The sequence below is a fragment of the Cibotium barometz genome, chromosome 58 (assembly GCF_041138505.1).
Source record: "Cibotium barometz isolate CiBa-2024 chromosome 58, ASM4113850v1, whole genome shotgun sequence".
NCBI lineage: Eukaryota > Viridiplantae > Streptophyta > Polypodiopsida > Cyatheales > Cibotiaceae > Cibotium > Cibotium barometz.
In genome coordinates, this window is record NC_141103.1 from 37,847,231 (window position 1) to 37,860,949 (window position 13,719).

Consider the following 13,719-nt stretch of genomic DNA (forward strand, 5'->3'; position numbering starts at 1 on the left):
TGAGCAGGAACCCATTTTGGGTGCTGCTCCTACTGCTGCCGATTTGAAGACCTTTAAAGAATGGCATGAAAAGTCCAGAAAGGTAATGTATTGGTTGTCAGTCAGTGTTTCACACTCAATGATTGTGCATATACAAGATGCAAAAACACCGAAGGAGGCATGGGATACATTGGTGAAGATGTACAGCACCAATACCACTGCACGGAAGATGCAACTCAAGCAAGAGTTGCATAATGTGCAGAGGAATAAGCTAAGAATAAATGAGTATTCCATGAAGGTTAAAGGCCTTGCATATTCTCTTGGCTCAATTGGAGCACCTTTTGATGATGAAGACTTAGTGTCTGTGACCTTGAATGGTCTTGGGAGAGAATATGCACAATTTCGGACATCCATTGGAGTCCGTGAGACCTTTCCTGATTTTCAGGAACTTGTTGCTCTCTTGTTGAGTGAAGAGCAAAGGAATGGTGGTTCAGCCACAGGAAGTTCTCAAGAGTCTACATTCTACTCAAATCAGAATAAAGGCAGAGGTAGAGGAAGAGGCCGTTTTGGTGGCCATTCAACAAATCATAACCAACAGGAAAACCAGTCCTATGGAGGAGGACGTGGTAACTCTAGAGGCAGGGGGAGCCAAAGAGGACGAGGTTCATGGCAAAGGAATCAACAAGTAGATAGCAACACAAAGTGCTATTATTGTGGAAAGCCTGGACACAAAGAGAAGACCTGTTATAAAAAGCAGAATGACATCAGAAATGGAAAGTTGCAGCAAAGCAACTATGCATCATCCAGTGGGCATGGTGATGACAGAAATGAGCGCCTTTTTGTGATGCATCACATGGTTAACTCCATGACAGAAAATGCTGCAGATTGTAAAAATGTTTGGTTGGTTGATTCAGGTGCTTCTAACCACATGACCAGTCATGGTGAGTGGTTTAGTGATGTCAGAAACCTGGAAAAGCCAGGTTATGTTGAAACAGGTGATGATACTGCTCATCCAATTGCACAGGTTGGTAAGGTGCCATTGGCTATGCAGAATGGAAGAACAAAGTACTTGTCAGATATACTTCATGTTCCAAACATCACCAAGAACTTAGTCTCAGTTGGCCAAATGGTAGAGCAGGTTGCAGGTCAGATTTAACCTTGATGGGTGTTTTGTTGAGGATTTGTGCTGCTTGGTTACAAAAGGCAAAAGAAATGGCAGAATGTTTACCTTGGATGCTGATATCCTAGAGGTGCAGGCTGCTATGTTTACGCATGGAAGAGGTGTCATTGCAGATATTGAGATATGGCACAAGCACATTGGGCACGTGAACATACAAAGGCTGAAATCTATGCAAACACAGAGTATTGTTACAGGTTTGCCAAAATTCAGAGTGGATGGAATGCAAAAGGTATGTGAAGCATGCCAAATGGGCAAGCAGGCCAGACATGCATTTCCACGTAATGCTGAAGTAAGCAACAGGGCTTTGGAAGTGATCCACTCTGATGTGTGGACAACAAAAGCTGCTTCTCTTGGTGGATGCCATTATTATGTGAGCTTCATTGATGATCACACAAGAAAAGTATGGGTCTATTTTATGAAGCATAAAAGTGAAGTGTTCAGCCACTTCAAAGCCTTTAAGGCTATGGTTGAGAAAGAAAAGGGCATGCAGATAAAAGTGCTAGGATCTGATGGAGGGGGAGAGTATTTTTCAGAAGAATTCAGTGACTATTTGAAAGAGCAGGGAGTTCAGAGAAAATACTCATGCAGATCTACCCCTCAGCAGAATGGGGTTGCAGAAAGAAAGAACATGCACATTGCAGAAGTTGCAAGGGCTATGCTGAATGAAAAGAAGATGCTTGATTATTTTTGGGCTGAAGCAGTAGCAACTGCTGTCTATATTATGAACAGAACCCCCACTGCCAGCTGTCCATGGCATGACGCCTGAGGAAAAGTATACAGGCAGAAAACCAGATATTTCACATCTTAAAGTATTTGGTTGCATTGCTTATGTTCATATCCCTGATGAGAGGAGAACTAAGCTGGATCCAAAGGCAGAAAAATGCATCTTCATTGGATATTCTCTGCCGTAGAAAGGGTACCGTTGTTATAACCCTTCCACTTGTAGGATTCAAGTGAGCAGAGATGTAGTGTTTGATGAAATGAGTTGTTGGTATGGTCCAGCAAATGTTACAAAAGATGCAGATGCAGGAAACGGCAATGCTGTTGTGAATGTAGAGCAGCAATCACAAAGTCTGAGTGGATCTGGTGAGTCCTCAGCAAATTGATCCAATGCATGGACAGGGAGACTGCGATCTAGTGGTTCTACTGATGGCAATCCAGATAGTGGTGCGGACGTAAAGGGAAGGAGAAGGTGGACCCTCCACCTATCTTTGATGTCTCATGTGGACACTCTCATATTGATGGAGAGTCAAGTGGATCAGAAATGAGCCTTGATGAGGAACTTGGGATTCCTTCAGTGGTTACTCCAGGTGTGTGAGAAAAAGCAGGAACGTAATTAAGGCTCCTGGAGGTGATGCAGGTACACGTAGGTCTACACGTGTTAAGTATCCTGTTGATAGGCTGAGATATGATGGTTTTTCAGCCCATCATTATTCATATATGGTCAAAATCCTAGAAGAACCAGAGCCAACTTGCTTCAAGGAAGCAGTTGGAAAGAAAAATTGGGAGGCAGCCATGGATGAGGAGATGGCAGCCTTGGATGCAAACCACACTTGGGAATTGATGCCTTTGCCTCATGATAAGAAGGCGATTGGTTGCAAGTGGGTATATAAGGTGAAGCACAATGCCGATGGGTCTGTGAGCAGGTATAAGGCAAGGTTAGTTGCCAAAGGATATGCACAGACATATGGCATTGATTATGAGGAAACCTTCAGTCCAGTTGCAAGGATGGCAACTGTGAGAGCAATAATTGCTATGGCGGCTACAAAAGGATGGTCTTTGCATCAAATGGATGTAAAGAATGCCTTTTTGCATGGTGATTTGCAAGAAGAGGTCTATATGATGCAGCCAGAAGGTTATCAAGATGATGCATAGCCCCATTTTGTTTGTAGGTTGCGCAAAGCCTTGTATGGCTTAAAACAGGCGCCCAGGGTATGGTCAGATAAGATAGGCCAATATCTTGTTACCATTGGATTTTCGATTTCTAATGCAGATTTTTCACTTTATGTGAAAAGAATAGATAGAGGGATTGTGCTGGTAGTCATCTATGTGGATGACTTAATTGTTACAGGTGACAGTGACGCAGACATTGATGAGGTGAAGCTGCTTTTGAAGTAGAAATTTGAAATGAAGGATTTGGGAGAGCTGCGTTACTTTCTGGGCATTGAAGTTATTAGGCCCCTAGAGGGATATGGCTATTGCAAAGGTAGTATCCAGTGCAGAAAAAGGAGAGCTTCTTGAAGATGTCACTGTATATAGACGCATAGTTGGCAGTCTGATATACATGACTATCACCAGGCCAGATTTGAGCTATACTGTTGGACTGGTGAGTCAGTTTATGCAGGCGCCGAGGAAGCCACATTTGGATGCGGCTAGGCACATATTGAGATATGTGAAGTCCACTTTACAATATGGACTTTTTTATGAGGCTGGGTGTCCGATACAGGTACATGGGTACATAGATGCTGATTGGGCTGGTAGTATCTCCGATAGGAGATCTACTAGTGGATTTATGTTTTCCCTTAGGAGTACTGCCATCAGTTGGAGCAGCAAGAAGCAGCCCGACAGTTGCCTTATCGAGCACAGAGGCTGAGTACAGGGGTGCAGCTATGGCTGCAACCCTGTACTCAGCCCGACAGTTGCCTTATCGAGCACAGAGGCTGAGTACAGGGGTGCAGCTATGGCTGCATGTGAGGTAGCTTGGTTACAGAAGCTACTTGTTGATTTGGGCCAGTCAGTACATGATGCAGTTGTCATTTATTGTGACAACATTAGCAGTATTATGCTTGCTAATAACCCAGTTTATCATGCTAGAACAAAGCACATTGAGGTGCATTACCACTTTGTGAGAGCTCGAAGGTTCTAGCTGGAGAGGTTGATCTAGTATATGTCAGCACTAAGGAGCAGGTGGCTGACGTCTTCACGAAGCCCTTGGGTACAGAGAAGCTTCGCAGATTTAGGAGCTTACTTGGTGTACTCGAGATGGATTTGAGCTTGAGGGGGAGTGTTGAGATATCAAGCTCTACCCCTGATGTATATCCTGGGTGACTATCATTTATGTCACTATCTTGTGTTAGGTATACTTGTGACGTAGTTAGATAGCCACGTATGTTTGGATTGGGTTCACATATGGACCGTGTATTCTAGGGTTACACATATAGTGTATACCTATCTTTCATTTTTTTGTTGTTGTGTGCTAAAGTGAAGATAGGCTTCAGCCTCCAACCTTGTGTCCTCTCTCTTTTGTGTGTTGTGAAGAAAGCTGCAGTTGAGTCTCCTACCTCTCTCCCTCATTCTTTACAATATGCACATGCGTATCTTTCTCCAAGTTTGTAGAAATCATGCGACTTATATTTAGGGAACCTTTTGAACCAATGAACCAAAAAGAAGAACATATCATTTGTTAAAAACAAGTTAGATTTTTTAGGTGATTCACAAGGAAAAGCACAGATTAGAAGACACAAAAAAATCATGCAAGCTTGTTGTTGAATTTTTGCAAATCAGAGCATGCACATGCATAAACCAACTTGCGTTACTTCTCAAATATTTATCCTCATATAGGAGAACAAAATCACCCATAGAGAAGGAAGGATGGCACAAGTGCCAATCATTCCAATCTTTGCATTAACAATTTTCCACTTGGGTGGCAAGCTAAGCATGGAAATGTTCCTCGTCAAAGTGGAGAAGATGTTTAGCCCTCGAGATAAGAGTGGCATATATCATCTATGCAAGGAGTAGGGAGGTGGATGTGTCCACCATGGAATTCAAACATACGACTGCCACGAGGCCATAACCTAATTATAAGTTGATTGAAATGGAGTGTTGTGTGGTGGACTTGACTGTAGTTCGTGTTGGAACAAATTGATGTCATGGATTAGCCTAAAGTCTTGTAGAGTAACGGTCTATAAATAGGCGTGTTTGGAGGACACTATGTGTAAAGACAAACTCACATATGAGCTAGGTGTTGATATCACTTGGTGGTTAGTGCAATTGAGAGAATTTAGGAGATTCTATGGTCCCCTTGATTGAGTGATTGTAGGACCTAGATGCTTATGTTTTGCATCATAGATGATGTTAGTGGTTGATGTGCCTTGGCCTATATATTGGCATCTCATCTAAATAAACATGCATTTTGCCTCCACACTCAGCCTTTGTGACCACTATGTCCATGTACTTCCATGTGGTATCAGAGCTAGTCTACAATCCACCATGAGCCTAGCCTACTCCCCTAGCTCCTAGACCCTATATTCCAAAGATTCCCAAAAAATCTTCTTCTTGTCCACAAGCTCCTTCTTGCTTCCCTCATGAAATAAATTTCCAAATGTGAGCTCTCTCTCTCTCAGCTTCCTTTTCCTGAAACCTTTCAGCCCTGAAGTACTCTACTCATGATAAACTTGCAGCAGTAAGCATTGCATGAATTATTGATGGATCTACATGTACTACCTTTGTTTATCTACTTCATCATAATGCCAACCCTATAGTGCAGCATTGCCATCAAGCTTCTAACAAAGCCTTCCTCATGCTTGGGCGACCCTCCTACTAAAATTTAGCCAAATAGTCACTTATACGAGCTATATTCTCTCTCTCTACTTGACCTTGATAGTTCTCTCATAGTTGATCTCGAGGAGCATTGTGCTTCTTCTCTTTGGTGGATGTTCTTTGATGTTTGAGCCTCTTTCCTATCAAGAAAGCCCTTAAAAGTGACATCTAAATGCTAAATTTTGAGCTATAATCAACCTTCTCTTCATTTGGGAAAAATTTGAGTTTTTAAGTCAAAGTTTGACTTTGGTTGACCTTTGACCAATCAACCTTATTATTTGCTATTTATTTCAAGTACTTGCAAATTCATTTGATTATTCATGATTGGTTGATACTCTGAATGGCATTTAATTGTGGTCCTATGCTTATCATTTATGAAGATGATGTGATGATAGTATTTGCTTGTTAGTGACCTATGACCATGAACTTGTCCGTATGCCTAGTTCTTATGGCAACAAAAGTGAAGCAGATATGAAGAAGGCAAAACCCACCCAAAGGTCCAAGTATCCAGTGAAGAAGACACCTCTAAAAATATTATGGGAAAAGCCCACTGGCTATCATTTTGGTAAGAAATTAGGCTATTCTGAATTCCTTGCTTGTAATTTGCATTTGTATGGAGAAGATGATTTCTTTCTTAGGAAGGAAGATTGAGTATTGATGTAATATTATAACACTTCCTTTATCAGGTGAGACCTACTCGAAGATAGTTCCTTCAATAAAAGACATAGCCATGAAATTAAACGTTCACAAGGGGAAAGGTAGATACAAGAGATCTACCCTAGTACTTGGAGATACTTATGGTCCAATCAAAATTCTTTCATTTGGTGGTTATAAATACTTACCACATTTGTTGATGATAGCACACAAGACAAATGGATATATGCCATGAAGAAGAAGTCACTTGTACTTGAGTGTTTTCAATTTGTTCCTCTCAGATATTGAGGAAACCTATTATTCTAAAGTGATTACACTAAGAACCATAGTGGAAGGAGAATGGCACTCTCTTAATTTCAAGAGTTTCATGGTTGATCAAGGAGTTCTTCACTAGTGTTTTGTACCAATGATTTAAGACTTGAAGATCAAGGAGAATGAAGATAAAGATACTGAAGACAAGTCCTCCACCGTCCTTGTAGTCATTATGTCTAATGACACCATCTAGTATTGTAAACCAAGAATCCTAGGATTGAGTCATAGATCAAGGCCACGAGTGTTGCCACACATTGGTGGGCAAGCCATGGAGCATTCAATGTACCATTGCCAAGGGATGAGGTCATCAATTTGTGGGAGGTGTTGAAACAAATTGATGCAATGGATTAGCCTAAGGTCTAGTGGGGTGATGGTCGATGAGTAGGTGTGTTTGGTGGACATTATGTGTGAAGACAAACTCATGTATGAGGAAAGTTCTGATGGCTTGTCAATTAGGTGTACCCAATTGCTCGAATCACTTGGTCGTCAGTGTGATTGAGAAAATTTAGGAGATTTTGGTGGTCCTCTTGATTGAGCGGATCTAGATGCTTATGTTTTGCATCATAGATGATGTGAGTGGTTCATGCACCTTGGTCTATATATTGGCATCTCATATGAATAAACAATGCTGATGCATTTTTCCTCTACACTCTACCTCTATGTCCACTCTCTCCATGTACAATATTTAATCCGCCTAGAGAGCATCTATCAAAGCCTCATTTGAATGCGACAGATGTTCATTGCAAATCTTTCAAAATGGGTATTTTAAAACTTTATTAGTGCCCTCTACCTACCCATTTTCACGAGTGTAGTAAGGCAGTCGAAGATTTTATAGCAGCTCATGATGTCTTAGAGAACACTATTAATAAAAATGTGCCACAATTGGTTACAAATTCAAGTGGAGAGTCAAAATGAAAGAAGATTTGATCATAGAGAAAGGTGGCCACCATGGAGGGAGTGTTGGCTTGAGAAGCCTTGGCCTTAGCCCACTCTGTCACATTATGAGTGGCTACAAGAACATAGTAGGCCGAGTTTGGTAGGAGGGGGGAGTGATTGAGATCCAACAAAATCTAAACCCCAACGTTCAAATGAAGCCCAAGTCTGACTCAGTGTGAGGAGGTTACAATCAAGATGAGTTGGATGAGGTACACCCCTTTGGCACAAATTGCATGTATTTACATACTTCTTGAAGTCTTGGTAAATGATTGCCACCATAATCTTACATTAGCAAGGATGCAATGTACTATAAGTAGTGTTGAAATGTGGCCTCCACTAGGACCATTGTGGGCATCGGCAATGAGATCCGGGATCTCATGTGGATTTAAACATTGTTCAAGGATTCCATCATGTCCCTAGTGGTAGAGATGCCCGGCAATGAGTTGAAATGGCCTTGACTTAAAAAGAAGTGTGTGCTTCTCACATGACGTGAGTCAAGAATGAATTTGACTTATATAGAAAAGGATGGCTAAATCCCAATGCCAAGGTGGGATGGCCTCAACATCATAAATGGAAAACACTCATGGAAAATAAAAGGATGCAATGTGGGAAGGAGAGGGAAGAGGATGAGGATGAGGATGAGCTAGAGGGGATGGAGATCACAAACGCTAGAGGTGGGGGATTCAAGTGCACCAATAAGAGCAACTTCAAGAGAATATGAAGGGGAGTCATCAAATAAATGAGCATCTGAAAGGTCATAAGAATATTGACTCCACTAGTCTCACCTGGTTCAAGGCATTAAAGATGGTCCACCAAAACATTATGGTGATCATGCGAAACCTAAATCTCAAAATTGAGTTTTTTTTAAAGTAGAAGCCACCTTTGAATTTGTCCAAACACATGAGGCTTATTCAAAAGATACTTGAGCGGCTGATGGTAAGTGAAATGTGTTACCAAAAGGTAATGGAAGGACATTTGTAATGCAAAAACTATAGCCAAATCCTCTCATTCTCTACTGCTATAATTTTGTCTGACCATAATCAACTGGTGGCTAGTGACAAAGACTGGGAGATCCAGAGGGCCATTTTCCTCTGGCTGTGTAAGGACTACCCCCCACAACCACACTATTTGCATCTTTATGTACTTGAAAAGGGTGATCCCAATCTAGTTGAGTAAGTAGAGTGCAGTAGTAAGACCAAGTTTAAGGGAGTCAAATGCTGCCTATTGGCATATATATATATATATATATATATATATATATATGGTTGTTCCAAATCCATGCACTGAACATAATCATGCGTGGCTCCTATGGAGTGCTGAGATTTAGTTCTCAGGGTGCCCTAACCATATTTGGCCATGATGTTGGACATAAGTGCACATTGATGAAGTGCATTGTTATAGGCTGGAGCATCTTAGATTGGGAAGTCCCCTTATTTTCTTTGAGCCAAATTAGAAAGGAATTTGCTCAACTTGAGCATCTAAGGTAGAGGGGTCTAACATAAGGAGGTGAGTTAATGGAGCCAAGTCATTACAGAGGGCTTGATAAGTAGTCTAACTATGTTGGGGAGGATTAGAGACCATAATCCAATAATATGCATGAAATCAATAGCCAAGCCCTCCAATCCATTGTTTGTTAGGAGCAACATGCTACTTGAGTGACAATGCAATGAAGAAGATGTGGAAATACACTGCAGAAGTTCACAAAATGGAAGAGAGAGCGAGACACAAATTTACATGGTTCACCCAATTTGGGCTATGTCCACAGAGAAAACATCCAAACTATGTTTTTTCAATCCAAGAGACAAGTAGATACAAGCTACATAGTGCAACAATGTGCTACCACAATCTCACAATGTTCTCCCCCGAAAAAACGACCATCCACCACTTTTCCTACGTGAGCCAAAGTTGCCATAATTTCTCCACCAAATTAGTCCAAATCATTATCCAATTTTAGCGTAATTTTTTGCTTTGAGAACGTGCCGCCAAACCCCTACTAGAGAGGTCTAAAGGGATGTCGTGGACCCCCCTCAGTGACCTTGTCCACTCAGGGTGGCACAAAATACGTTGGGTCCTAAGCTCAGTATAGAAACACCCTCTTCACAAGAGATCATGCTCCACATACAACAATCTCCCACTTGGAGATTGATCACAACAAATCCATTCTACCACCTTACATAAATCCTCCATCTAATTGTTTCCCTTTCTCCTTCTCATCCTTGAAGGCCAATCAAAATTGAGCATAAGCCAACTTCTCCCTTGTTACCACTTTCCTCAACATATCTATAGGGTTCTAGCTAGTGTGTATCTTCTTTAGCTTCAACTGACCATCGTCCAAAATAGAACATATGAAATGATACCTGAGTTGTATATGTTTAGTTCTGGAATTGAAGGTTGAATTCTTTGCAAAATGAATAGAACTCTGGCTATCACTATGCAAGATGCAATTTTCTTATTTCTTTCCAATTTCCTCCATAAACCTTTGCAACCAAATCATCTCTTTATCAGCCTCTGTCATTGCAGCATATTCAGCCTATTGTAGAGAGTGCAATGATTTGCAACTTTAAAATCTAGCGTACTTTGTCCCTTCTACAATAAACATGTATCCAGTAGTACTTCTTCTACCATCTTTATCACCCACCATATCAAAATCAACATATCCTTGAAAAATAGCATTTGAACCTCCAAAGCATAGTGTTACCTCTCAAGTATCTTAGAATCCACTTCACTACCAAACAATGCTCTTTTCCTAGATTGTTCATAAACCTGCTCACAACTCCCACTATATGTGCAATATCTAGCCTCATGCATACCATTGCATACATCAAAATTCCAATTGCTAATGCATATGGAACTCTTGACATGTAATCAATTCCTTCTTGTGTCTTAGGACACATATCCTTGCAAACTATGGAATGACTAGCCAAAGGCATAGAAACCAACTTTGCATTTTGCATCTCGATACCTTCTCAATATAATCACTCTAAGATAAAATCTATTTGGATTGACATTTCTTAAATGTTTCAAACACATCAGATTTCCTCTGAATGCAATAATCCCATGTTTTTCTAGTTGCATCATCAATGAATGTGATGTAATAATGAGATCTACCAAGAGACTAGCACCTTGCAGGACCCCATACATCTAAATGCACGAGCTCTAGTTATTCATTCTTCTTTTGCTTTACAACCCTGAAAAAACATACCCTTTTCTGTTTTCCATAAACACAATTCTCACATAATTCCAAATTGACTTGTTTCAATCCTAGTAAAAATTTCCTTGATTGGAGAATCTGCATCCCCTTCTCACTCATGTGCCCAAGCCTATAATACCACAAAATGGTATTTGCATTTGTAGAAGCTAAAGCAATATTAGAGCAAACATTAATAGTACATAAATACAACATATGAATATTCTCATCCTTTGCTAATACCAAATATCCCTTGGTAGCCTTCCACAATTTTCCAATGAGTGTAGTTTTGCAACCTTCATCATCCACTGTCTTGATGAAATTAGATTTCTTCTCAAATCTGAAATGTGCCTTCATGGTTTAGCATTCATTAGTTCCCATTTTGTAAGTTTATTAGCACCTTGCCTTTTCCAACAACTTTACATGCTTTATCATCACCCAAATATACATATCTAAAATCACCTTGAACTAAATCTTGGAAATATTTCCTATGAGGTGTAGCATGAAATGAAGCTCATGAGTCTACCACCCAAGCATCATTGATATTATCCAATGAAAGAATCAAGGCATCCTGCACAACAACACCTACTACATTTGCTTCTTGTGAATTCTCACGTTGTCCTTTCCTTCCTTTTCATCCTCAACCAATAGTTTTTCTTTACGTGTCCTTTCTTTCCACAATACCAACATTCCAAGTTAGCTTTTGATTTTTTATATGCTCCTCCTTGACTTATCATGATTTCCTTGATTCTTTTCTCTCTCCCTGTTTCTTCCACTGTTCTCAATACTCAAAGCACTACTTGATGCTTCACTTGTGCTGATCACAAAAATCACATTTATTTTCATGAGGACAATTTGAAATGGCATGACCATGTGTATTGCACTTGACACACCAAGTGCCCCTTCTCAAAAAAATTAGGTTCTTGAACTTGTGGCTCATGTTCTGGGCTTCCTCATTTTTATTTGCAAGCTTGAGCTCCTCCAATTCTCTATGCAGAAGAGAAACTTCATCTGAAGTATTAGTAGAAGAAGGAATCCAACTAGTTATTATGCTGAGTGGATCACATCACCCAACCTTAAACAAAGACAACACTAAGAACGACGGGAAGGATCTTAACACAGGTGACTAGCTCTGAGACACTCTTAATGGGTCCCATCTCCAAGTTATTGAGTTCTTGCACAATCAAATCATAGAAATCTCTAGTGTGAAAGTTTTGTGAGAAAGCATCTCATAGAGCCATCCAAGTAGGGAAGTGACCATTGGGAAATGGGTTGTACCATTTGTTGGCATCTTCTTCTAGTGTAGTTAGGAACAGAGCCATGTAAGCATCTTCACACTCAACTCCATTTGACTTGTAGGTGTACAAGAAATGACAGACATGGTCATCATCATCTTTTGAGAAAGTGCCACAGAGCCGTGGAGCTTTCACTTTAACTCCAGCCAACAAAGCCATAAGAGGCTCTAGAGCTTGAGCCATATGAGAAGGTGGAGAAGAAAGAGGAGTTTTAAGGGGAGATGAATGAAGAGTAGATAGATGGATACTGGAGAGTAGCCACTTGATGGAAATGTGGGAGTAAGTGGGTGAAGATGTAGTAGAGGGAGGTGACTCTAGAAGGGAAGGGGGTCAATGAGGACACCAGCATAATCACTTGATAGGAGGAGCACTTTTTGCATAAGAAACAATCTTTCCATGAGTGCTTCTTTGAGATTGTCAGGATGTTCTCTTAGGTACTAACAATAAAGCACTATGAGTAGAAGAATGGGTATAATGAAACATCAAATAGAACTGACAAATGGATAGGAGAGATGAAGGACTAAAACATCACAATCACTATCAAGAGATCACTAGATTAACCTGACTGTGCTCATGCACTAGTATGACAATTGACACATTCAAAACAATCCCATCAATCATGACCATAACTCCAACATAGAGAGTCCTCATAACTCCAACATAGAGAGTCCTCATAACCCCTTGAACTCCCCAACAGGTTCTCCAAAATTCAGTGGCGGCTAGAGATGTCTATGCTCACCTGTAGCTCGTGAAGGGAGAGGAGAAGAAGGGGGTTTGGGTAGTTTGCCTTGTAGGGGTTATCTCAATACAAGTAGCGGATTGTGACATCCTAGGTCATGTTGTAGTCCAAGATAAGAAGGATGAATGGATGAGGGGAAATAAGCACTTGAGCTAAATGTTTAGCTCCAACATGTTGGAAGACTATCTTCCTCTCTATGATGATCACCACATGCAGCTCCTTAAAAGATTGATAAGGGTTGATTGGGAGGAAAAGGGAGGCATGGACAAAATATCATATATAGACAACAATGTACACAAAGAACAATCCAACACACACAAAGAGAACACCACCTTTATTCGGACATATGTACAACATCAGGGCATAGATGATACAAGGAAGTGGGAGAAGAGTTGGAGTCGAAGAGGAAGGCTAGGTGTCGGCCAAGTGCTACAATGGTGCCCACTAGTTTGTCATGTGGTGTGTTTTGTTGTTCTTCTCTTAGCATGCTCTCATATTTATGCTTGCTCCATTATCTCTCTGCTCATTCATTGCACTGTCACCATCGAATAATGGAGCTTAAATGGATGGCGGTTGTCAAAGCATTTGTCAGAGGGTTTGGTGTTGCCGACAAGGTAGAGCAAAGGGGGATGAGTTGGACGTGGCAAAGAGAGATGTGGGAGAGATGTGTCGGTGGAGTGGAGACAAGGGGTGGTAGAGTTGGATGGTAGAGGTTCATGTGGTGAGGGTGCCCTTAGAGAGATAGAGACAAGGAGGGTGAGGGAGTAGTAAAGGAGGTGGGAGACACAAGGTGTCAGTGGTGAGGAGGAGACAAGTAGAGGTGAGAGAGTAGTGATGGCGAGATCATCTTGAGGTGTTGGTGGTTTATTAGCAATGAGGAGAAGTGGAAGTTGAGATG